This window comes from Myotis brandtii, unplaced genomic scaffold (assembly GCF_000412655.1).
Source record: "Myotis brandtii unplaced genomic scaffold, ASM41265v1 scaffold313, whole genome shotgun sequence".
Taxonomy (NCBI): domain Eukaryota; kingdom Metazoa; phylum Chordata; class Mammalia; order Chiroptera; family Vespertilionidae; genus Myotis; species Myotis brandtii.
The window spans coordinates 399,846-423,875 of NW_005361994.1; positions in this window are offsets into that span (position 1 = coordinate 399,846).

Genomic DNA, 24,030 nt, shown 5'->3' on the forward strand with positions numbered 1-24,030 from the left:
CACCCACCTGCAACATGGAACCCCAGCTGCACCTTCTCTAGGACTGGCTTCTCTCAATACACTTTGCCTCCATTAGCCATTTTTGTCCGTCCTTGAATCCATTCTTCGGTTGTGTGAGACAAGGAACTCAGACTCAATCACACCACATTTTGGTTTTATCAACAGTGAATGGAGTCTGTGAGCACTGTGCAAACTTCAGCACCTGAACGCGGGTAGTGGGAACAGAAGAAATCCCACAGAAAGGTGGCAGTGTGGACTGAGGAAAGATTACCCTGAGAAGCTGGCCCTTCCATTGAGACTTAGATTTATGCCTGCTCGTTGGGTAGCTGGCTTAATCTGTATTAGGAAATGAGTGAGGCTAAGAAAAACTTCCACAGCCTTTGAAGGCAGAAGTTCCCTAAAAAATCTTAACACCTATAGGAAGCCAATTACCTAACACTAGATTTATGACAGAGTTTAAAGGATTTTTGTGTGTTTAGTAACTAATTTAACTTTTGCCAAAAGGTTTACTGTATGCATTAGATATCTTCAAGAATATCAGGAAATGTGGACAAAACCATAAATAAATCAATAGCCTCAAACATTCATTACATTTTACCCACAGTCCTTATTTCATGATTTCCCCATATAAGAAAGAAGGATTACTATTTCTACTTGGTACTTGTGACATTAAGCTTTGGAAAGGCTCCGGAATGCACCCAAGGTCATAGGACTAAGGATAACTGGTTACCTGTACTCAGAGCCAGGTGTCCCTTCCCCCACCCCCACCCCCACCGATGCTTCCTCCTGGGTTGAGTCCTGGGCCTTGATTAATGATCTCTGCATTAGGTGAGCTGAAATATGCAAGCATCAGCTGCGAGGTAGCACCTGAGCTTTTAGAAACCCTTTCCGTTCGCTAAGCAGTGCCATTTATAACCTCCCATTAGAGGGGAATGGGGCAAAACTGTTTAAATAATGGCATTTGAAAGTAACACAGGGCCACGCATCCAGCTAAGCCTCCTTTGTAGGCAAAATGAAGAAGTCCCTGCCTTAAAAGTAAAGAGCTGGAAACAACCTACCTGTTCACCAATAGGGGATTCATTATACAAATCTTGTTATGTCCATGCCATGGAATATTATGTAATCAGTTAAAGTGACAAAGTAGACATATATCAACTGGCTGACAAAATTATAGGTGATATTAATTATATGCAAAAGTAGGTCCCCACGTACTGAATCTATATTATAAAAGGCCTGTGGCCATAACGACCAATGACCGGATTCACTAGGAGGTGCATTGATGGGTCCCGCGGTGGCTGTGGCAGGCAGGACTTCTGGGTCCTGTGGTGGCCACTGTGGGTGGGAATCTGGGTCTTGTGCGATTTCGCACGCTGGGCCTCTAGTAGAATATAATCTCCTATGGATAATAAAATGCATACTGTGTATTAAATGTTAAACGTGGTTAACATGGTTGGGTGGTAAAGTTATATGTGATTTTTTTTTCTTTGCAAAAAAATGAACTTTTTTCCCCAAAAATAAACATATTTCACCTATCCTAAGAACTAAGGAAGATCAAACTGAGCTTAAACTGAGGATGTTGGCTTTCTCTTAGATATATGAGCTGCACAAAGGATAATTCTAATTAAGTTTCATTATACCTGCTAACAAAAGAGGCTTGCATACTTGCTTGTCATGGGTATCACCTATTTTTATATCCAATGTTATTTAATACATTTTGTACTTGCTGATCCCAGACTAAACATATGAAAGGCTCATATGATTATCCCCATCCTCCCACCCAGTCTGCTTTAGATGCCTATGTTCCTATTTCCACCCAGATCCTTATCCCAGTATTATTTTTATGCCTCTCCCAATATGGCCTCCTCCGGGAATAGCCATGTATGATCTCCTTCTGTCTCCTGACACCTAGCTTAAGGATTCAGCATGGAGTGAGGGCCCCATCAATGCTGTGAAATAGAAACTGTTGGAGCTTAGCTGGTGCCTGGAACAGAGATGAACGAGGAGCCCCTCAAAGCGCTGCCTGGAGATTAGCATGCACGTTTCAGGTCAAAGAACAAAGGTGTTGAGCGAAGGTCTGAGGAGATAAAGACAGAAAAAACATGGCATATGTAGGTGTTGCCTCAAGGGTTTCAGATTGGAGAATTTCTTTCTAAGGATGGAGAGGGGGATCACCCCAGAGAGTTCCCATCTCAAAGAAGGATGCTTTAGATCCTACATCATTTTACTTAGTTCTTTATTCGCTCATTCTATGATTGTTGAGCACTGTAATCCAGAATCGAGGAAGTGGGTTCAAAAGTAGGAAGATAGCTCTTGCTTTCATTCATCTGAATGAAATCTTTTTGACCCAATGCAGGTGAGGGTTTCTTTAAAAATCAAATTCTGTGTTGTTTTTTTAAATTTATTCCTTTTCTTATTACCATGGGTTAGCTTTTCCTGCTCAAGAACTTCATTTAAATGGAATTGTAGTGTAAGCATATTCTTGTCTAGCTACTTCTACTGAGTAAAATTTATTTGTGATTTACCCATAGTATTCTGTGATTTAATAGTTTGTTGCTTTTTAAAGTGATGAGCATACCATTTTATGAATATACCACTTTTTAAATTGATTTACCTGTTGATGGATAACTGGGATATTTCCAATTTGGAATATTATCAATATAACTGTATATACTTTCTTGAACTACTTTTTGTTGCAGTAATATTTTTATTTCTCTTGGATAAATACCTGGCATTGGAACTACTGTATCACAGCTTGCTTCTAAAAGTGGCTGGGGAACTCATACAGCTCAATAGCAACAAACAAATAACCCAGCTGAAAAATGAGCAAATGACCGGGATCAATATTTTCCAAAGGAAACTTATAAATGGCCAACAGTTACATGAAAAGGTGCTCAAAATCACTAGTCATCAGGGAAATGTAAATCACAGCCTCACCCCTGTTAGGAGAGGTATTGTAAAAAAAAAGATAAAATATATAAGCTGGTGAGGATGCAGAGAAAAGGGAATGCTTTTATACTGTTGGTGGCAATGTAAACTGATACATCAACTATGAAAAACAGTATAGAGGTTACTCAAGAAATTAATAATAGAACTACCATATGATCCAGTAATCCTACTTTTGGGTATATATCCAAATAAAGGAAATCATTATCTCGAAGATATATGCTCTTTTGTGGACTTAGCAGAATTATTCACCACAGCCAAGGTATAGAAACAACTTACATTTTCGCTGATGGATTAATGTGTAAAGAAAATGTCACACACACACACACTCACACAGGAATATTATTCAGCCTTTAAAAAGAAGAAAACCTTGTTATGACAACATGGATGAACCTGGAAGGCATTATGTGAAGTGAAATAAACCAGTCAGAGAAAGACAAATACCACATGGTATTACTTATGTGTGGGGTCTTAAAAAAATCTAATTGATTGAACAGATAAAAGTGGTTGCCAGAGGTTGATGTGTGGGGTAAATAGGGAGAGGTTGATAAAAGCGTACAAACTTTTCAATTTTAAGATGAATGAGGGCTGAGGATCTAATGTACAACATAATGACTATACTGTGCTGAACTGAAATTTGCTGAGAGAGTTGAAATGTTCTCAACAACAACAAAAAGAGAAGGTAAGTATGTGAGGTGATGAATGTGTAAAGTATCTTGGTGGTGGAATCCTTTCGCAAGGTATCCGTATACCATATCATCACACTGTACACTTTAAATATCTTACCATTGTATTTGTCAATTATACCTCAACTAGAGGCCTGGTGCACAACATTCATGCACTGGGTGAGGGGCAGGGGGGAGGGGTGTCCCCTCAGCCTGACCTGCGCCCACTCGAAGTTCGGGAGCCCTCGGGGGATGTCTGACTGATGGCTTGGCACAACATTCATGCACTGGGTGGGGGGCAGGGGGGAGGGGTGTCCCCTCAGCCTGGTCTGTGCCCACTTGCAGTTCAGGAGCCCTCGGGGGATGTCTGACTGCTGGCTTGCCAGCAGTCAGACATCCTTAGCGCTGCCAGAGGCAGGAGAGGCTCCCACCACAACTGCTGCGCTTGCCAGCAGTCAGACATCCTTAGAGCTGCCACAGAGGCAGGAGAGGCTCCCACCACAACTGCTGCGCTTGCCAGCCGTGAACCCACCTTCTGGCTGAGTGGCGCTTCCCCTGTGGGAGCATACTGACCACCAGGGGGCAGCTCCTGCATTGAGCGTCTGTCCCCTGGTGGTCAGTGCGTGTCATAGCAACCAGTTGGTCCGTCATTCGGTCAATTTGCATATTAGCCTTTTATTATATAAGAAGATAAAGCTTAAGAAAATAGTGGGTGGGAATGAGAATGACTGGGAAGGCGCTTGAGGTAAGTTATTGGGGTTATGTAATATGCTACATCTTAAAGGGGGTTTGATTACACAGGTGTACATATTTGTCAAAGTTCATGGAATAGATATGCAAGGCTTGTAGATGTCAATATATGTAAATTTTATCCTAAATATAAAGAATCATAAACATATATTGAACCTTAATGATATTATGCTCAAGTGTTTGGGGAGGATTTATACTGGTGTCTGAAACTTAATCTGAAATGCATCAAGAAATACGATAGATTGATGGATGAATAGACAGATAGATATGTTCTAAAACAACTGTAGCAAAACAACTGTAGAACCTAAGTGATGGGTACATGTGTAATCACTGTAAAATTTATTCAACTTTTTGGTATGATTGACATTTTTTATAGTAAAATGTTGGGAAATGAAAATATTTCTCTCCTGCACAAATCCTCCAGGGGCTTCCCAGCATACTTAGAATAAAATCCAAAGTAATGATGTGGGACCATAAGGCCCTGCACAATATGGTTCCTGGTTATCTCTCCGACTTCATCGGCTCGCACTCTGACCCTCTCGGGCTTTTCTCCAGTGACAGTGGGTTCCTTATTGTTCCTAGTTCCCTCCTGGTCCATTGTGGTCTCAGAGCTCTCACACTCACCGTTACCTCTGTACAGAGTGCTCTCATGGAGGTATCATTAGCATGTCTGCCTACCTCTCTCCTCCCATGATTCCTGTCTGCTCAGGGCTCCTCCTCTAGGAGGCCTCCCCTAATCACCTTGTCAATCTTGCATCCTTATCACTCTTATGCTCTCTTTTATTCACAGCACCTAGCACCATGTGATCTAATTTTAAATATATTTACACTTAAATTGCTTCCCTCCCCTCCCTCCCCCGCACCCCCACTGATGCACAAACCCTTTTAGGGAGGACTGGGGCTTTATTCTGTTCATCACTCTATTCCCAGCTCCTAGACACTGGGTGTGGGCACAGCACGTGAGACACCCAACACATATTTGTTGGCTGGATCAGTGAATGGGGCTTTCTGTAATGCTATTAACAAAAGTCAAGAAACTTTTTACTATAGAACAGTTTTAGATCAGCCTCCCCTTTTGCTACCATCTTATGTAATGGTGCATATGCTAAAATGAACTGACATTGACACGTTATTACTAACTGAAGTCCATGCTTAGTTTTCATCTCATGCCTTTTTTTCTGTTTCAGGATCCCATCCAGGATACCACATAACCACAGGCTCCTCTTAGCTGTCAGACTTTTCTGGTGTGTGATGACCTTGACAGTTCTGAGTACTGGTTAGGTATTATGCAGAATGGCCTGGGCTGGGAGCGGCCCATAGTGCGAATTTATAGGACAATGGGTTAGCTTGGAGACTCCTGCTCCTCCAGGGATGCTGACTTGTACCCAATGACCCCTCACTTTTGAATTGTCTCTAGAGCATGTATGGATTTTACAGACCTTGTCTTGTTTAGTAAACCCTGTGACAAGGAAGGTCTTTCTATGTCCCTCTTACACAGGTTGCCAGAGGGAAGCGGGTGGGGGGAGAAAGGGGTCCTAATATAAGGTGACAGGGGAATATATGACTTTGGGTGGTGGGCACATGGTGCCATATACAGATCTTATAACATAGAAACTCACACATGAAACATGCATGTTTATGTTGACCAATGTCGTCCCAATCAATTGAAGGAAGAAAGGAAGAAAGGAAGGAAGGAAGGAAGGATGAAAGAAAGAAAGAAAGAAAGAAAGAAAGAAAGAAAGAAAGAAAGAAAGAAAGAAAGAAAGAAAGGAAGAAAGAAAGAAAACTGACCTTCCATAGGGTAACTGCAAGACCACAAGACTACATGGCAGCAAGAACTGAGCCCGAGCATTCTGACTACGGGTCCAGCTCTCTCCACCTCCCTCACCTGCCTGGTGACACCATCACACTGTCCTCAGCTGCCCAACCCTGAAACTATGCAAAGGCATAAAGTATCAGCAACCTTTTCTCCAATGTTTTCAATCAAAATAGTACCACTGAGTCTAACAGTACTGCTTAGTCAGAAAAAAAATAAGTGTCCTGAGAGAATATTTAACTGTAAGCAAATACATCTTATCAAAATCTCATGTTCTGGGTTTGCCAGCAGGTAAAATGTTGTTTAAGGTACTCTCATTTGAAAAGAGCCAACGATCATGCGGTTGATAACACCTTTGCCTGTAAGGCAGCCTTTCTGTGTAGGGGCTCCTTGCACAGACTGAACACTGAGCCCTTCCTCCATCACTGTGTACTGGAAGTGCCTTGTGATGGGAGGCCCAGTGACTCTGCCTCTGCCTTCATCATTCCCCTTCCTAACCCACTACCAGTGAATTAGTCTCAAAATTCAGGCTTTACTTATGAATAGAGACTCTAAATTGATTTGCTTTGCTCCGTTATAAAAATGCTTAATTCTGCAATTGAAAGGAAATTATTATGCTGAGTTCAGAGAAAGAAAGATACATTAGCTTGACTAAATCTTATTTCTCCCTTCAGAGAGCCTTCCCTTAGTCTGCCATATGGTGCCTCATAGCTCTGGGCTCTGGCTAGTATGTCGTTTGTAAGATGCTATTATTGCCCATATTCTTTAATTGTCTGTCTTAAGGATAGGGCTGTGTCCATCTTGCTCATCAGTGCATCCCCAGGGCAGACTCTCTCCATTGTACATGCCAAATAAAAACATTTACATAAAATGGATTTGTATAAACCATAGGCATCATTTATAACTTTTTTCTTCTTTGTACAAAATTGAAATATTTCCCAATTTCAAAGCATTTGAAACAACTTTTAAAAGTCCTCTTAGCACATGGGATTAGAATTCACACATATTGGCGACAAATAATCAATATTGAGTGAACGGAGAATACAAGAGGTTCAAGCCTAGAGGAAGACAAAGCAACAGTTGGGCCATCTCTGTAGGTAAACAACTTCCTATGTTCACCTTTATTAGGGGAGAAGTAGAATCATGTGCTCTGACTCAATAATGGGCACCCTGTTAGTAGTCATCCCAATTTCTGTGTAGGAAATAAAGGCAATCTTATGTGACTATAACATGTATGCCCATGATGAGGCTGGTTCAAGGCCATGAATCAGGGACTGTGAATCTTTACATCTTCTTCTTCCTGGGAGAACATCTTCCCTGGATTTACTTCTAAAGTGGGTCCAGGAGAGGCATATGGAATTGGTCTAATGGGGATACTTGTAAATGTCATGATTGACAGAAACTGGGGCTTGTCTTTTAAAAATATACCTCTTTGTAAATTCTCCCGAGATGGATTTGACTATGCTATTCTGTCCCAATCTCTGTTTTCCTGTGGCATCAGAACCAGCTGGGACACGATCTTGTGCAATATTTATCAAATTTCATTTCCATTTTCTTCCTGTATTATATGGTTTGTTGTTTTCTCTATTTAACTCTTTCCTCCATCTGGATCCTCAGCGCATCAGAATTTTACTATCCTTGTGTGCAATAAATTATTCATTAATAGGATAGTCATAGCTTGGGAGAAGAATTTATTTGTGATTTGCACTTAGAGAGATTTTAATCAAGTTTACCATTCTCAATAAGTCTGTTTTGCATATAAATAAGGACCCCTAAAAATCGATCTGTTCTTCTCAATTATAAAACGCTTTATTTAGAAGCCTCTGGGTAATTTATTATACTGAGGCGGGTGGAAAGGAAGATGTATTGCATTATGCTTCATCTTATCAAAGGCTGCTATATTTAATGACAATGTCTGTTTATCATAATTATTATAAGTTGTCTAGGTTAATCAGAAGACCTATGCAAGGTTTTCAAATGCTGAATTTATTATTGATGTAGCATCTCAGCTACCAGCTGTTCCCCGTGGATGTGCAGTCCTGCTGTGTGTTTGCTTTTTGCTGAGGCTGCCTGAGAACTCCGGGTCTATTACACAAAGGCTATACAGTCAGGACCCTAGAGACTTCTACAATTAAGTATGTAGAAGATAAAAAATGCAGAAGAGGAAGTAAATAACACATACCAGTTTTCAGGTACTTGATAAGTGTTTTACAAATTTATTTCTTCCATCATTGAAGGTGCCATATCTAGACAAAGCACAGTCAATGGGAACCTAAGAAAGATCTGTGCCTCCTCACAATTTTGTAAGTGAGGGAGTGTATGTGTGTGTGTGGGGGGAGGGGGCACAGATGGTGGGAGGGTATAACATCAGATATCTCATCCCATCTGTAGAAGTATCCGGTGATATGGGTATCTTTATCCACATTTATAAATGAGGAAACTGAGGCACAGGGACCTCAAGGCCACACTAGTGGAGGGGTTCTGTTAGAAATTCATCTCTCTGATTTCAAGGTCAAAAATTTCCCCCAGTGGGCTATGCTATGGCCTGAATGTTGGTGTCTCCCACAATTCATGTTTAGAATCCTAATGCCCATGGTGACGGTATTAGAAGGTAGGGCATGAGGGATGTGATTAGAACATGGGTGTGGAGACCTCATGCATGAGATTAGTGTTCTTATAAAAGAGACCCCACAGAGCATCCTTGTCCCTTCCACCATGTGAACATAGGACAGGAAGGCTGTCACCCAGGAGGACCTTCACCCGACCATGTTGGCACCTTGATTTCAGATTCCCAGCCTCCATAAGTGTGAGAAGTACATTTCTATTGTTTATAAGCTATGCAGTCTGGTATTTTGTTGTAGCAGCCTGAATGGGCTAATACAGACTACTGATTGCTACTGGTAGAGGCAAAGGGGCAGGTGAACAAAAGTTTTTAGGTCTTGGAATCTGAAACCTGTGGTTTGGTTCTTGGCCTCCCAGCTGTGTGATGTTGGATAAGCCAAAGTGTTTTTCACTAATGCAAAAAGATAACAATCCCTACTGTGTGTTTGCCATGGTAAGGGTGAAAGTTAACAGTGTCAATGGGGGGAAAGGGAGGGCATCTGTAATACTTTCAACAATAAAAAAAAGAAAGAAAAAAAAGGAAGTTAACAGTATCAATGCAACATCAGAATTAAACCCATGTGTTTACCCAAATGCACTGCTTTCAGAAATAAAATCATTAAAAGCATCATTCATAAAAACTGGGAAAAATCACAGACCAATTTTTGCAATATCATAGTCATAACTACAAGACAATAGAGGCCCACTCTGTTTTATCCTATCCTTTGACCTTGACAGACATCAATTTACAGAGGAGAAATGTGTTCTCTCTGGGATACTTAGAACTGCCTTTAGAGAATCATCTTCTGAGTTGGCAAGCTCCCCTCCCCTTCCCCCCCCCCCCCGAAACAATGCTGGCCTGTGTGGGTGTTTGGCAGCTGACATTTTGAAAAATGGAGGTATTAAATCATGAATTAAATTTCAGTACAAACTTTACCGGCCATCTTTTTCCCAGATGTGGATGTACTTTAACATAGAAAGGGGGGAAAATCATAGTTGCTTCAGTTTTATGTAAATACTCTCTTTGCCAAAAGGGCTTGGCTATTTGCCATTAAAAAATAAAACTGGTTTGAAAGTTTGTTGGTTAGGCCCTTGGTATTATGATGATTGCTCAGGGAGGTGACCAGGCCTAGAATCCAGGAAGCCAATGTGTTGCTCAATTTGTATCTGGTTCGTAGAACCTGTCCAGGGAAACTCTATGAGATTGAAAAGAAGGGAAGGCTAAATGAAGGAAGGCCACAGCAGGAACTTGGAGATTCTGTTGGTCTCCTCCTGGCTTCTTGTCCAACATGTTCGATCAGGACTCTCATTCTATAAACTCCACTTCTTTGACATTCCTCTCAGAGCCCCTTCTTCTCCATTCCCACTGACACCCCCACAGTCAGCACTGACCACCTTTCCAGGACACTTGCAAAAACCTGCTCCTTGCCCTCCATGGTTTTAGTTTTTCTACTTTAATCCATCCCTGAACCAGGATGCCAGATCATCTTGACTATTAGCAAATAAGATGCTGTAATTTGTCAGTTCTCACACATTGCTAAATATTAGAACCACCAGGAAAGCTTTTTAAAAAATACCAGTGGCTAGGGCCAATCTCTAGAAATTCCAATTCAAATCATTTAAAGTAGGGCCTAAGTGTTGTAATTGTTACAGCTTCCCGGGTGATTCTAACATTAGGGCTAAGCTCCACTGATAAAACTCCTTACAAACGATCCTTTAAGATCTACCTACTGCCAGACTCAGTGGTTGAGTGTCATCCAGGATGTCACAGTTCAATTCCTGGTCAGGGCACATGCCCAGGTTGTGGGCTCAATCCCCAGTAGGGAGCATGCAGGAGGCAAATGACCAATGATTCTCTCTCATCATTGATGTTTATACCTCTCTCTTTCTCTCTTTCTCTCTGAAGTCAATAAAGAATATAGTTTTTTTTTAATCTGCCTATCACCTCTGCATGGCCCAAGAGAACCTCCAAGACATGGCACCTGCCCAGCTCTTCCTCATCTTCTTTCTCCTCATAGGTAAACATCAGACCATACATTTCTCTTTATTCCATGACTTCATTTCTGCTGCTCCCTCTCCGGGACTATTCCCTTTACCTGACATCTCAATGTACAAAGTTCTAAGTATTCAAGTACATGAAAGTTTCTCTGACCTGCCTGCCCCACCCCTGATGTCTCTCTATGTTATTGCCCACTCTTCTACTTCTACTCCATTGTACTGGCATATAAATATATGTGTGTATTACCTAAGTGTGTATTTATATAGGTGATACATCCTTAAAAACCAAATCTCTCATTTTTATGTTTGTTTCCTCAGTGCCTGACAAAATACATAACTGACATTTACAACATTATAATAAATGAATAATTAATCATTGTATGATAATTTATATATAATGTAATCTTTTAGGATAATTTAATGAATGTCCACTGGGATAGTGAAACTCTTGATAGATATTTGGAAAAAGATGGTACGACGAATGCCCCAGAGCACTGGTTATCTCTTAGAAAGATGTAGGATTGTGCACGAGGACTCCTTTCCGAAGAAGTGTGCCAAGTATTAGCAACACCGGACAGGTTAGGTCAAGTTTGAGACATGCCAAATCAGAAGACTGGGCTCAGTAATGCCTCACACTGTGCAGTGAAACTGTAATTTTAGCATTCACGAGCCATTTCCTTGTTCACTGCCCTTGCTTCTTCCTCCCACTCTGAAGTAGCTCTCTGTCATTGCTTTTCTTTAGAATCATTGAATGAATTTAACTTTAGAAGTCTTTCATAATCCAGTTCCACGAGACATTGTGTTTACTCTCTTTTAAGGGCATGATTCTCAAAATGTGGTTCCTGGACCAGCAGCACCAGAATCAGCAGGGTACTTGCTAGAAATGCAAATTCTCAGGATCCAACTCAGACCAGTGAATCAGGAACCCCTACAGAGGGGCCCTCCAGGTTATTCTGATGCTTGCTCACATTTAAGAACCACTGGCCTACAATGATCAGTCAAGGATCTGGTCCTCTGAATTATAGGTCCTATATGAGGACAATGTGAAAAACCTTAAAAATACAGGTTCCAGGGAATCCATCTTACATATTCACTCATTCAGTGGGGTTGGAGTGGGGCTTTGCAATCTGGTTCTCTTGGGTTAATCTGACCTGCACTCAAGTACAGGAATAAAAGGGCTGGAGGGTCTCTGAATTCTTTGTTAATTAGGAAATGTCCTCTTTCAATCATTATTCCCTTCCTCTAACTTCAGCTGGAGGCAGCAACATCTCAAACAAATGAACAGTGTCTGTAGTGGGGCCTCAGTGTGTGTTACATGCCAATGGGTCCACTCTGACTCTTGTTGACCCTATGGATGAGTGGTGTCCACTATGTCCTGTCTTCAACAGCCCTGTTCAGCTCCTGTAGACTCATGCCTGTGGCTTTTTTTATGGAATCGATCCATCTCACGTTTTCCTCTTGTTCAGCTGCCTTCTATTTTTCCCAGCATTATGGCCTTTTCCAAAGAATCCTGCCTTCTCACGGTATATCTGAAGCAGGACAGCTTCAGTTTTGTCATTTTTGCCTCCAGCGATGTTTCAGGTTTAATTTGCTCTCGAACTCACATGTTCATCTTTCTGGCAGTCCCGGGAATCCACAGTGCTCTCCTCTAATGCTATATTTCAAATGATTCAAACATTTTTTCCTATCAGTCTTCTTCCCATACATAGTAATTGGGAATATAAGTCTGTGAATGATCTTAGCCTTGGTCTCTAATGACACATCTTTGCTCTTGGTGATCTTTCCTAATTCTCCCATTGCTGAACCTAAGAACTGGTATTGTTAAAAGCTTCCCAGGTGATGCTAAGGTCAGCACAGACAATGTAGGAAGGAGACCAGGCAATGTAGACAGTGTCAAGTGTGAGCCACAGCTGAGTGAGACTTAAAAGAGTTTGACAATAGGCCAGGTTCTGCTAACCCCAAACCGTAGCCTTTAGCAGCAGTTCTCAACCTGTGGTTCGTGACCCCTTTGGCGGTTGAATGACCCTTTCACAGGGGTCGCCTAAGACCATCCTGCATATCAGATATTTACATTACGATTCGTAACAGTAGCAACATTACAGTTATGAAGTAGCAACAAAAATAATTTTATGGTTGTGTCACAACATGAGGAACTGTATTTAAAGGGCCAGAAGGTTGAGAACCACTGCTTTAGAGAAAGGGGTAGGTCCACCTGCCAATCAAATCAAGCTCAGCCAATCAGAATTTTCCTTATGGGAATTGGAAACTTAAGCACAGAGTTGATCCCATGATGCTGTGGAAGCAGTCTCCTTATAGCCAAGTTCTGGAGAGAAGGTCTGATCCCTGCAGCTACACTGGTTTCTTCTCGCCTGAGTTTTGGTTGTTAAGCTTTTCTTTTGATTCTGTGGGCTACCCTAGTATCCTCCCAGTAAGTCCTCAGTTTTTGCCCTTGAGTATGTTAGAGTGGGTTTCTTTAGCTTGCAGAGCCAAGAACTGTTATTAAGACATATGCCACTAATTGATGATGAGACCCTGGGCAAGTCACCTCACATCGTTAGGCCTCAGTGTCCCTCAGCTGTAAAATGGGCATAGTGGTGCAGATCCATATATTTAAACCACGTAGAAAACAAGACTCTTTCTTTGAAAAAAGATGAGCTGCACAAAACTTGCATAACTAAAACGAGAGAAAGAATGGTTTCCCCAGCTTAAACTTTTACTGTTTGATAACATTTATTTTTTAACATATATTGATTTCAGAGAGGAAGGGAGAGGGAGAGATAGAAACATCAATGATGATAGAGAATCATTGATCGGCTGCCTCCTGCACGCCTCCTGCACGCCTCCTGCATGCCTCCTACTGGGGATCCAGCCTGCAACCTGGGCATGTGCCCTGGAAATTGAACCGTGACCTCCTGGTTCATAGATCAACGCTCAATCACTGAGCCACTCCTGCCAGGCCTGATAAAAACTTTTATTACTCTGATTAGTGTCTCAGCAAACCTCTGAGAAGAGCCATGTTTCCCTGCAGCACAGAGCATCTTAAAGTGCTATCTTTCTGTAGAGTTTTGTGATTTGAGCACAGAAACAACTGGAGTTTTCTGTTGCAGAGCCATACATTGCTAGATGCAAAAGGCCACATAATGATACTTAATGGAACCCGCAAAGTGGTAAATGTCACGCAAACTTGAATGTAAAAACTGCTTCCCAGAGAAGGCCTTTGAAAGGGGAACTGATTAAATCATCTGTTTTTTAGTTACAGAAACTTCTGTCTAAAAATAGGAATCCTATTATTCTGGAATGTTTGGTCACCTGTTGAGTGTTGTCTCTGAAGTCTTCAGGATACAGAGGTAAAACCCATGAAAAGGTCAAGACAGTTCTCAATTTCCAAATTAAATTGCTTGGAAAGACACTTCAGTGGGAAGTTGGGCTGCGGGAGACCTACTGTGAAAGTTAGCAAACGAAATGCAAAATGTGTGAAGTTTTCAGTTTCAGATAAAGCACCGACTTTAAAAGACCACAGCATTTTTGCTTTACCAAAGGAAGGCCTTTTGGTGGACTTAAATATATCCCTTGAATATTCTGAGGCTTATATAAAAAAACCTTTAATGTATGATTTCATTAAAAATCTGCCCCCACTGCTAAAAATTTAGAGGTCACCATCTAGGTTATTTCTAGAGGCACCTCTGCATGAAATTTCTGTATGATACTCAAGGCACAGGCTCTACTGAAAAAATAAATAAATAAATAAAAGTATCAATACCTTATGTAATAATGGTGAGCACCCTATAATTATGGTGTAAAAGCTTATGGTGAGCCTGACTGGCGTGGCTCAGTAGTTGAGTGTTGACCTATGAGCCAGGAGGTCATGGTTTGATTCCCAGTGGGGGCATATGGCATATGCCCGGGCTGCAGGTTTGATCCCCAGTAGGGGGCATGCAAAAGGCAGCTGATCAATGATTCTCATCATTGATACTTCTCTCTCTCTCTCTCTCTCTCTCTCTCTCTCTCTCTCTGAAATAATGGCAACCAATTGTATTATGGTGTAAAAGAATCTGCTAGGCATCCTCATAGTCTTAGTCCACAAAGTCGCACAATGCTCTCCTATACCTACTGCAATGTTATCTTTCCTTAATTCTCACCTGGAACTGCTCTTGATGAAGGTTAGAAATGGTCCTCTGAGAGTCTCTCCCAATGGACGTGGTGTTCCTTTCTTACAGCTGACATCTCTGCTGTGTGCTGCAGTATGCATTGATGTTGGCCCTCATCTATTTCTTGAAACTATCTACCACCCATGATATTTGGTTAGTCTGCATCCTCTGACTCCTTTCCCCTTCTGTGAATGTTATTTCTCTGTCTCATTATTGCATTCTCACTCCTCAGCCCTTCCTGTGAATGCTGGTATTTCCTACCATTCTATCTGTGGACCACTGCTTGGAACATGCTCTTGATCCTCCCCCGCCCCCTCCGGTAACTTTAGCAAATGCCAATACTCATCTTTCTAGAGTTTCAGAATCTCATCTCCAACATATTGTTGGACATCTCCACCTAGATGGCTATAGCATCTCAAGCTCAGCATGAAAAAGGTGAAGTTCTTTAACAGAGTGGTCCCTGATATCAGACTGTCTGGCCATGTATCCCTACTCAGCACTTATTATAGATATAACCTTAGCAAATTTCTTAACCTCCCTGCATCTCAGTTTTCTTATCTCTAAAAAGTTGTGAGGATTAAGTGGAACAGCATATAAAAGAGAATTTAGCACAGTAAATGGCACATTCTAATCCTGAAATAAAACAGCTATATTTAACCTTAACCATATTCCTTTGAACCTGCTAAATCTTCTATTTTACGAATCACTGACTTCTCACATTTGCTTGTCTCCGTAACAACCAATCATTCAATTTTATTCATTTTAAATTTAAAAATGTTTTCAATTCTGTTCTCTTTTCTGTGTCACTTTTAACATTGCCCTAGTTCATATCTTTTTATGGTTGCATCTGTCCTATCTATCTATATCTATCTATCATCTCTCTTTCTCTGAATGTGGCTTATCCTTGGAAAACAGGGGGGTTAAGGACTGAGGATTAAATGGAATGAAGTGACAGGAGAGAGAGAGGAAGAGAAAGAAAGAGAGAGAGAGGATGGATAACCTGAAAAATCTAGGACATGTTCTTATCAGAGTTTATGATATTGGATAAATGTAGAAAAAGAAAAATCTATTCATAAGCACACCTGGACATGGTGCCAGTACTTAAGGAGGCTGGCCAGCCAATGCTAATTGAATACATCCATAGAACCATACTGTTGATATGATTGTTAAAATAACCTTTCTTCCTCTAGGGCTGTTTAATAAAAATGCAGTGTTTTTATGTACATCTGAAATGCAGCTTCATTGAGGAACTTAAAAGCAAGTTAATAATAGCATTCTTGGGGTTTAGGTGGGAAGTCTGCAATAATGGCATATTTGAAAAGAAAAATTACATAGTAAACTCAGTCACATGCTGGCAGTGATTTTACAGATCAGATTTAAAATTCTAAGCAATCCAGTGCAGGCAGTGCTCAAGGTTACAATATCTAGTCAAGTTTAATAAACACAAGGAAACATTCAAAGTAGATAATACCTTCAATATGTTAACTATTGCAGGGCTACTTTCTTGTGTTTTTCTGATACATGCACAAGTCAGAAGTAAATAACATTCTTTTCAAGATTAAGAAGGTTTAAAAATCATACCTGAAAAATGGGTTGAAAAACAAAATATACTAATTTCCTTATAGGTTATTTCTTTCCTGTGAAAATTAGAGACTATGCTCACATTTTGCAGCCAAATTACTCATTTGTTTACATGGAGGATACATGAAATCAGAGTTGTTTTAGTTGCCTTACATTTTAATGTACAATGTAATGTTGCTTTACACTTTAAGAAATGCAGAATTAATAAGGATGGGTATGGTCAGATTTTATGTTTTATTCTTCTCTTATTTCTTTTTAAAATTTTTTATTGAATTTATTGGGGTGACATTGGTTAATAAAATTATATATCAGTGATGGCGAACCTTTTGAGCTCGGCGTGTCAGCATTTTGAAAAACCCTAACTTAACTCTGGCGCCGTGTCACATATAGAAATATTTTGATATTTTTTGATCAAACAAAGATTTATATTTTTGATATTTATTTTATATATTTAAATGCCATTTAACAAAGAAAAATCAACCAAAAAATGAGTTCGCGTGTCAGAGGTGTCATAGGTTCGCCATCACTGTTATATATGTTTCAAGAGTACAATTCTATAATGAATCATCTAGATATTGCATTCTATATTCACCACCCACAGTCAAGTCTCCTTCCATCACCTTTTATCCCTTTACCCTCTTCTACCTCCTCCACCCACCTTTCCCTCTGATAATCACCACACTGTTGTCTGTGTCCATGAGTTTTTTTTCTTAATCCCTTCACCTTTTTCACTCAACGCCCCCTCCACTCCCCTCTGACAACTGGCAGTCTGTTCACTGTATCTATGAGTCTATTTCTATTTTGCTTGTTAGTTCATTTTGTTCATCAAATTCCACATATAAGTGAAATCATATGGTACTTGTCTTTCTCTGACTGGCTTATTTCACTTAACATAATACTCTCAGGGTCCATCCAGGCTGTCACAAAAGGTAAGATTTCCTTCTTGCTTTATCCTTCTTGTCCAATAATGAACAGGACTAATGGAAGAGTTTAAATAAAACAAAATAATTCTTAAAGCAAGAATTTATGAAAGTAAGTGATAAAGAAAAATGTGATCTACCGATTTTAATTGGATTGGAAAAGAAAAAAAAAAACTGCCTGTGCAAAGTGTTTCTTTCTAGGTGTAACATTATGTAGTAATCTATGGTTAAAATAGGCCCTTGAAACACATGCAAAATATTACTTGAATTTGAAATATTTTCCATGACAGAGCATGATTATCACATGTAAAATCATCATAAAAAGTTAAAATGGCCCAGCTGGCATGCTGGCATGGCTCAGTGGTTGAGCATTCGCCTATGAACTAGGACAGTGGTCGGCAAACTGTGGCCTGGCAAACTGCGGCTCGCGAGCCACATGCGGCTCTTTGGCCCCTTGAGTGTGGCTCTTCCACAAAATACCGACTTCTGCGCATGGGCCATGAAGTTTCAATCGCACTGTACGTGCACGCCTGCATGTGGTATTTTGTGGAAGAGCCACACTCAAGGGGCCAAAGAGCCGCATGTGGCTCACGAGCTATGGTTTGCCGACCACTGAACTAGGAGGTCAGGGTTCAATTCTTGGTCAGGGCACATGCCCAGGTTGTGGGCTGGATTCCCAGTATGGCACATACAGGAGGCAAACAATCAATGATTCTTTCTCATCGCTGATGTTTCCCTCTCTTCCTCCCTCTCCCTTCCTCTATGAAATCAATACAACAACAACAACAACAATAAAACAACCCCTAAAATTAATAAGCAATAAATAGAAGATTGTAGGCTATACATTTAACATATAGAAATCAATTTCTTTTCCATGTGCCAGCAATGAACAAGTAAAGTTTGAAATAAAAACACAAAAGCATTTATATTAGCATCCTACCAAATAAAATGTTTATATATAAATTTAACAAAATATGTTTAATATTTCTATGAGGAAACCTATGAAACTCAAATGAAAGAAGTCAAAGGAGAACTAACTAAATGAAGAGATATTCCATGTGCATGAAGAATATTCAGCATTGTCAAGGTGTCAGTTCTGCCCAACATGATGAATAGATTCAATGCAATGTCAACCAAAGTCCCAACACATAATTATTAAACTAATTCTAAGGTTTAAAGAGAGAGGTAAAAGTCCCCAAATAGCCAACACAATACTGAAGAAGGACTGACATTACTCAACTTTAAGACTTGCTTTAAAGCCACAGAAAGCGAGAGGGTGGTATTGGTGAAAGAAAACACATATAGATTAGTGGCCTGGAAGCAAGAGCTCAGAAATAGACTCACATGAATCTAGTCAACTGCTTTTTTGACAAAGGAGTAAAGGTAACACATTGAAGAAAAGACAAGTGGTGCTGGGACAACTAGACATCCACAGGCACAAAAAAGAATCTAGGCATAGATCTTGTAACCTGGATTAGTCAGCTAGGGCTGCCATGACTGAATTAAGCAGACTAGGGTGCTCCAAGTTCAAGATCAAGGTGCTGGCAAATTTAAAGTCTTTGGACAAAGACTTTGTTCTCTTATTGTACTACACAGAATCAGGCCAGGAATGCCAGTTCTCAATGAAATAAACTCTTAGTAAGCAGGGTAAACCGTATCCTAAATGAAAACTATTCATCAAAGAAGTCTGCAGTTGCTGAGAAATGAACAGAAGTATTAAGAAATGGTTACCTCTGTTGCACAAACATGAAAATAAACTTATGTTTTAACAAGTTGTGACTGGATGTCCATAACTGGCTAAATGATAAGTTGTAAAAGTTATTGCATCTCACAATTTGATACTTCGCACACTTTTTTTTTGTCTTTTACATTAAATGGTATCTTTGGTGATACTATAGGCAAATGATGTGAATTTTTTTTTTTTTTTGTCACAGAGCTGGTTGAGAAGCATCCACCCTTTTCAGACAGAAACATGTAAAAAAAAAAAAAGCACCACTTCTGTTTCTCAAATAGCAGGAAAACACACCAAAGTCTTTAGGTTCAAACAAGAAGCACTAGTTGAACTTGTGAAGATAATTTTCTTGCAGTGACTGATTTAGCAGTGTCAAGGATAATATGGGTTTTATGGCCACAAGAAGGCTGTAATCTAATTTTACAGAAATTCTTATCTCCTTGGCACTGTGTTATCACTTTCAATCTTAGCATTTTCATTCGAATTAGCTCAGAAAAATTCAATGGGCTGCTTCCCTGACAGCTCAACCCTCAGACTGGTCTTCTGCACTAAATTTTCTGGTGCTAACATTGTGTTTTAAATCTTCTTATCATTACTCTCAACAGTCAATTAAGGAGTTATTTTTGCAGACTATTACAGACTGGAAGTGCCGGGTATAATTTCTTCCACACAGAAAGAACGATGCCTTTGAACAATAGACATTGTAAACTTAATTAGAATGGCATGGCTGGTTCCATGATGGATTTCAGGAAGGGACAGTTTTCAAATATCTAGATCTTTGAAAAAGAAGACATAAGTTTTCTTGCTCTCTATTGCATATGCCACATGGCCAAGAAGGCTACAAATGACACTCCGATTTCCCCAAATCCTGCAAAGGATGAGTGTACTTTTGAGGTCTGAAATGCCTTTAACACAATGGAAACCAACAGAAGGTTGTTAGTTGGCTGTATTGGCGTAGCCACAGAGTGTGGTCTAGCCAGTATATTATGCACCCTCCTCCCCTTGCAAAGCTATGATTAACATTTACATACACTTCCACTGCTATGAGAATAAATCCATGGCCCTCAGACCCTGTCATTCCTGATTCCATGTCACCTACTTTTTAGACCAAACCACACTGGCAGGGATTAGAGAAGGAAGAGAGGAACCAGGCTGAGTTCTAGGAAGCCCATTCAATTTTTAAGCCTCCTGCCTTTTCCCAGGGAACTTACCCATGTGTTGTTTTTTCTCCTGCCCTTGATGATTCAGGTAATGTGCCGCCCACCCACCCTGTCATTCCTGATTCCACGTCACCTACTTTTTAGTGCACACTGGCAGGGATTAGAAAAGGAAGAGAGGAACCAGGCTGCATTCTAGGAAGCCCATTCAATTTTTAAGCCTCCTGCCTTTTCCCAGGGAACTTACCCATGTGTTGTTTTTTCTCCTGCCCTTGATGATTCAGGTAATGTGCCGCCCACCAACACGCAGTTCTTGTAATCAGCCTGTGAGCACCTGCCGGGATGTTTCTGTGAAATGGTCCGTGGCCCTTTGTGTCCAGCCTGCTCACTGCAAGATTCCAGGAAACAGAAGGACCATCAGTGCTGATTCCACACCTCAAGGTCCTATTCTGCATCATACACAGACGTATACCATTGACAAGCCTTAGCCAAAAGAGCATGGCATCCCCAAGGCTGCTAAACACACCCCTGATGAATGAGTATAGTATCTGTAGAAAATGCTGTAACGGACACACTGACTCAACTCTAGCTAAAGGCTTTCTTTCACACCTCCATGCGGAATGGGACAAGAGGAGAGGGATTGTCAGTGCAGAAAGTATAGAAGTAAGTGCTTACTATATGCAAAACAGGAACATTCTTCCTCCTCCAGGTAAGACAAGACCATCTCTATGAAAACGGAGGGATGAGTACACCAGCTTTTGCAGTTGAAAAGTCAACTAATCATCCTTACACTGCTTGCTGGTAAAGCACATGGTACATTAGGTCATGTACCACTTCTTGCCCACAGGCACATATGCAATTTCACAAGCACTTCTATAATTTTTTATGTACATATGTCTCTTCCACTAGTCTGTAAATCTCAGAAGGACAAGGGCCAAAGATGATACGTATTTTTGCTAAAATTGTATCTTGAGTACATATCTTGGTGTTGAATGAATGAAAAAATACATTTATATACCCATTGTTTATTATTTGGAAGAATTACCATAATCAGAGAATTTATGGATCCCAAACTTACATTTAAGACCTCCTGGCAGTTATGATTGTCATGTTTAGCTAATACTATTGGATGTTCTATTTGTCAGTGTTTTAGGAGTCTGGTTAATGAGGGATAGTCCCCCTGAGTCTGATTATATTTGAGTGCACTAAGATGGGGTTTTGCCAAATTCAGGGTGAGAAAAGGACATTGGACTTACACTGACTTCACCAAAATCCCTCTCTGGGGGCCTGTCTTAGTAGTCACCTTGTGTCACATGGTTTCTATATCCTTCCTTCTTCTAATGGAAACAACATGAATACGATCTATCTTTCAGAATGATAGTCAATGCTATTCAAATCACATGCATACATCTATGAAAATACCTCACTCGGATTTCCCATGGTCAATATAAAATTAAATATACAGTACTTTCAATTCTTCCCTCTGTAAGTGAATCAATACTGAGTTCTATCCGGTATTCTTATATAAACCAATAAGGAGAAATACTTTCCCACATTGACAGAACATACTTTAGTAGATATATCCTATATAATAAAATCCTAATATGCTTCCGCTGATCGGGACTGAGTGAGACAGGGCCAGACATGCCCTGGAGCCCTCCCGTGGCCCCTCCCTGGCTAGCCAACCTTCTGTGTCTCTCCCTGGCCCTGATAGTGCACCGGTGGAAACTCTCAGCCTGGCCTGCACCCTCTTGCAATCGGGACCCCTTAGGGGATGTCAGAGAGCTGGTTTCAGCCCGATCTCACAGGCCAGGCCAAGGGACTCCACTGGTGCACAGATTTATGCACCGGGCCTCTAGTATCTACATATTAAGTGATTGCTAGTAAAATAAAGCTATTGCAAAGCATAATGTAAAATGTCTCAAGAAACACACACACACACACACACACACACACACACACACACACACACACGTACACACAAATGTATTTAGATTTAGTTAGATATAAAAGACACAAACCAAAGAATTTGAGTTTTCCTTTCCTTTCTTGCCAAATCCCACTTCAGATTCAGGTGAACTAACATGTACTCCATGCCTGCTATGGATTTGGCTCTAAGTCAAACAACTGTATAGACACTTTACCAAGGTGGCCACAGAGGCCAAAGAAATTGACTGGTGAAGGCGAGAAAATAAGTGGAAGAGACAGGATTTGAAACCAAGAACTTTATAAGGTTTGGTGATGCAATCTCTTAATTTCCTTATCTTTAAGTAAGTTGATATTAGTATCTATTCCATTGACATTACTGAGGACTTTGAAGGATTAAGTGATAGTTAATAAATGCACCCAAAGCACTTAGAACTGTGCCTGACATGATAAATAACTAGAAGCTGTTAATTTATTTTTATACCCCCCATGTAATAAATTTATTATTTTCTATGCAGAGCTCCATTAGTAATTTACAAACGACTAGGAGAGTGTGTGCATGAGGCTTAGTGTAAGCCTGTTCATCTTCCTTTAATTTTATGAAGTATTTCAGTCTCTATCCTGAACCCAAATCCTCCTTGGACTAGGTTTGACATTATGTTTTCATTTGAGCTTTGGATGCTTAATCGTATTACTTCCTGTTTTCCTAAAACTGGAGTGAATAAGCTACTTACAAGAGCATAAGCCGAATCTGTTCAAAGCTGTTTAGCTGTATTTACTCTGTTCTTTGGTGGATATTGCTTTGTAAAAATTTCAGGGGAATTACCAAGTCCACAAAGATGGTCCCGGTCAGTACACAATTTTGCTGGGCCACCGTACTCACTGCCACTCAACTTGACTTGTCTTCTCTGAATGTCAGTCAAACACACACAGACACAGACACAGGGGGGCAGCCATCAGTTTGTTATTCCAGCTTAGTGCTTTGTCATTATTTTTGTTAATACTTGCAAGGAGAGAAAAGTGCAAAATTGTTGTCCCCATTTTATAGATAAGATGCCTTATGGCAGTGGTTCTCAACCTTCCTAATGCCACGACCCTTTAATACAGTTCCTCATGTTGTGGTGACCCCCAATTTCATTGTTACAAATTGAACATAATTAAAGCATAGTGATTAATCACAAAAACAATATCTAATTATATATGTGTTTTCCGATGGTCTTAGGCGACCCCTGTGAAAGGGTTGTTGGACCCCCAAAGGGGTTGCGACTCACAGGTTGAGATCCGCTGCCTTATGGAAAGGAGTTAAATTATTTGTGCAAAAGCACAGAGCTGGTCAGTGAAAGAGAATGGATTGAAATCCCGATCTGGTTGTGTGAAAAGTTCATCCTCTGGCCAGTGCTCACACTGCCCCATGCTTCAACAGGCTCCAATGCGGCCCGAGTGCTCCGGAGCCTCACAGAGTGCAAGCATGTGCTACCTGCTCTCAAAGAGAGCCTTTGGTGTGGTCCAGGTGGTGTTACCTTGCTAAGCTGCCAGGCTCAGGGTAAATGTCTGGGAATCACACAGTGCTGGAGGTGGAGTGCGATGGTGGGCTGTGCCCAAGGAATGCGTAGTGTCCTTGAAAGCTGTGCTGAAGGCCTGGGCCTTTGCTGCGGGATTTCTCAGCCATCCAACACACAACGCCCAAGTTCTTCATTACAAAGGCATTACCGCCAGTGGAGTGCTCTCTGTTTCTAAAGAAACCACACTAATGTTAGCTCTGTGTCTTGCGATTGCTCATTCAGTAAGCCATT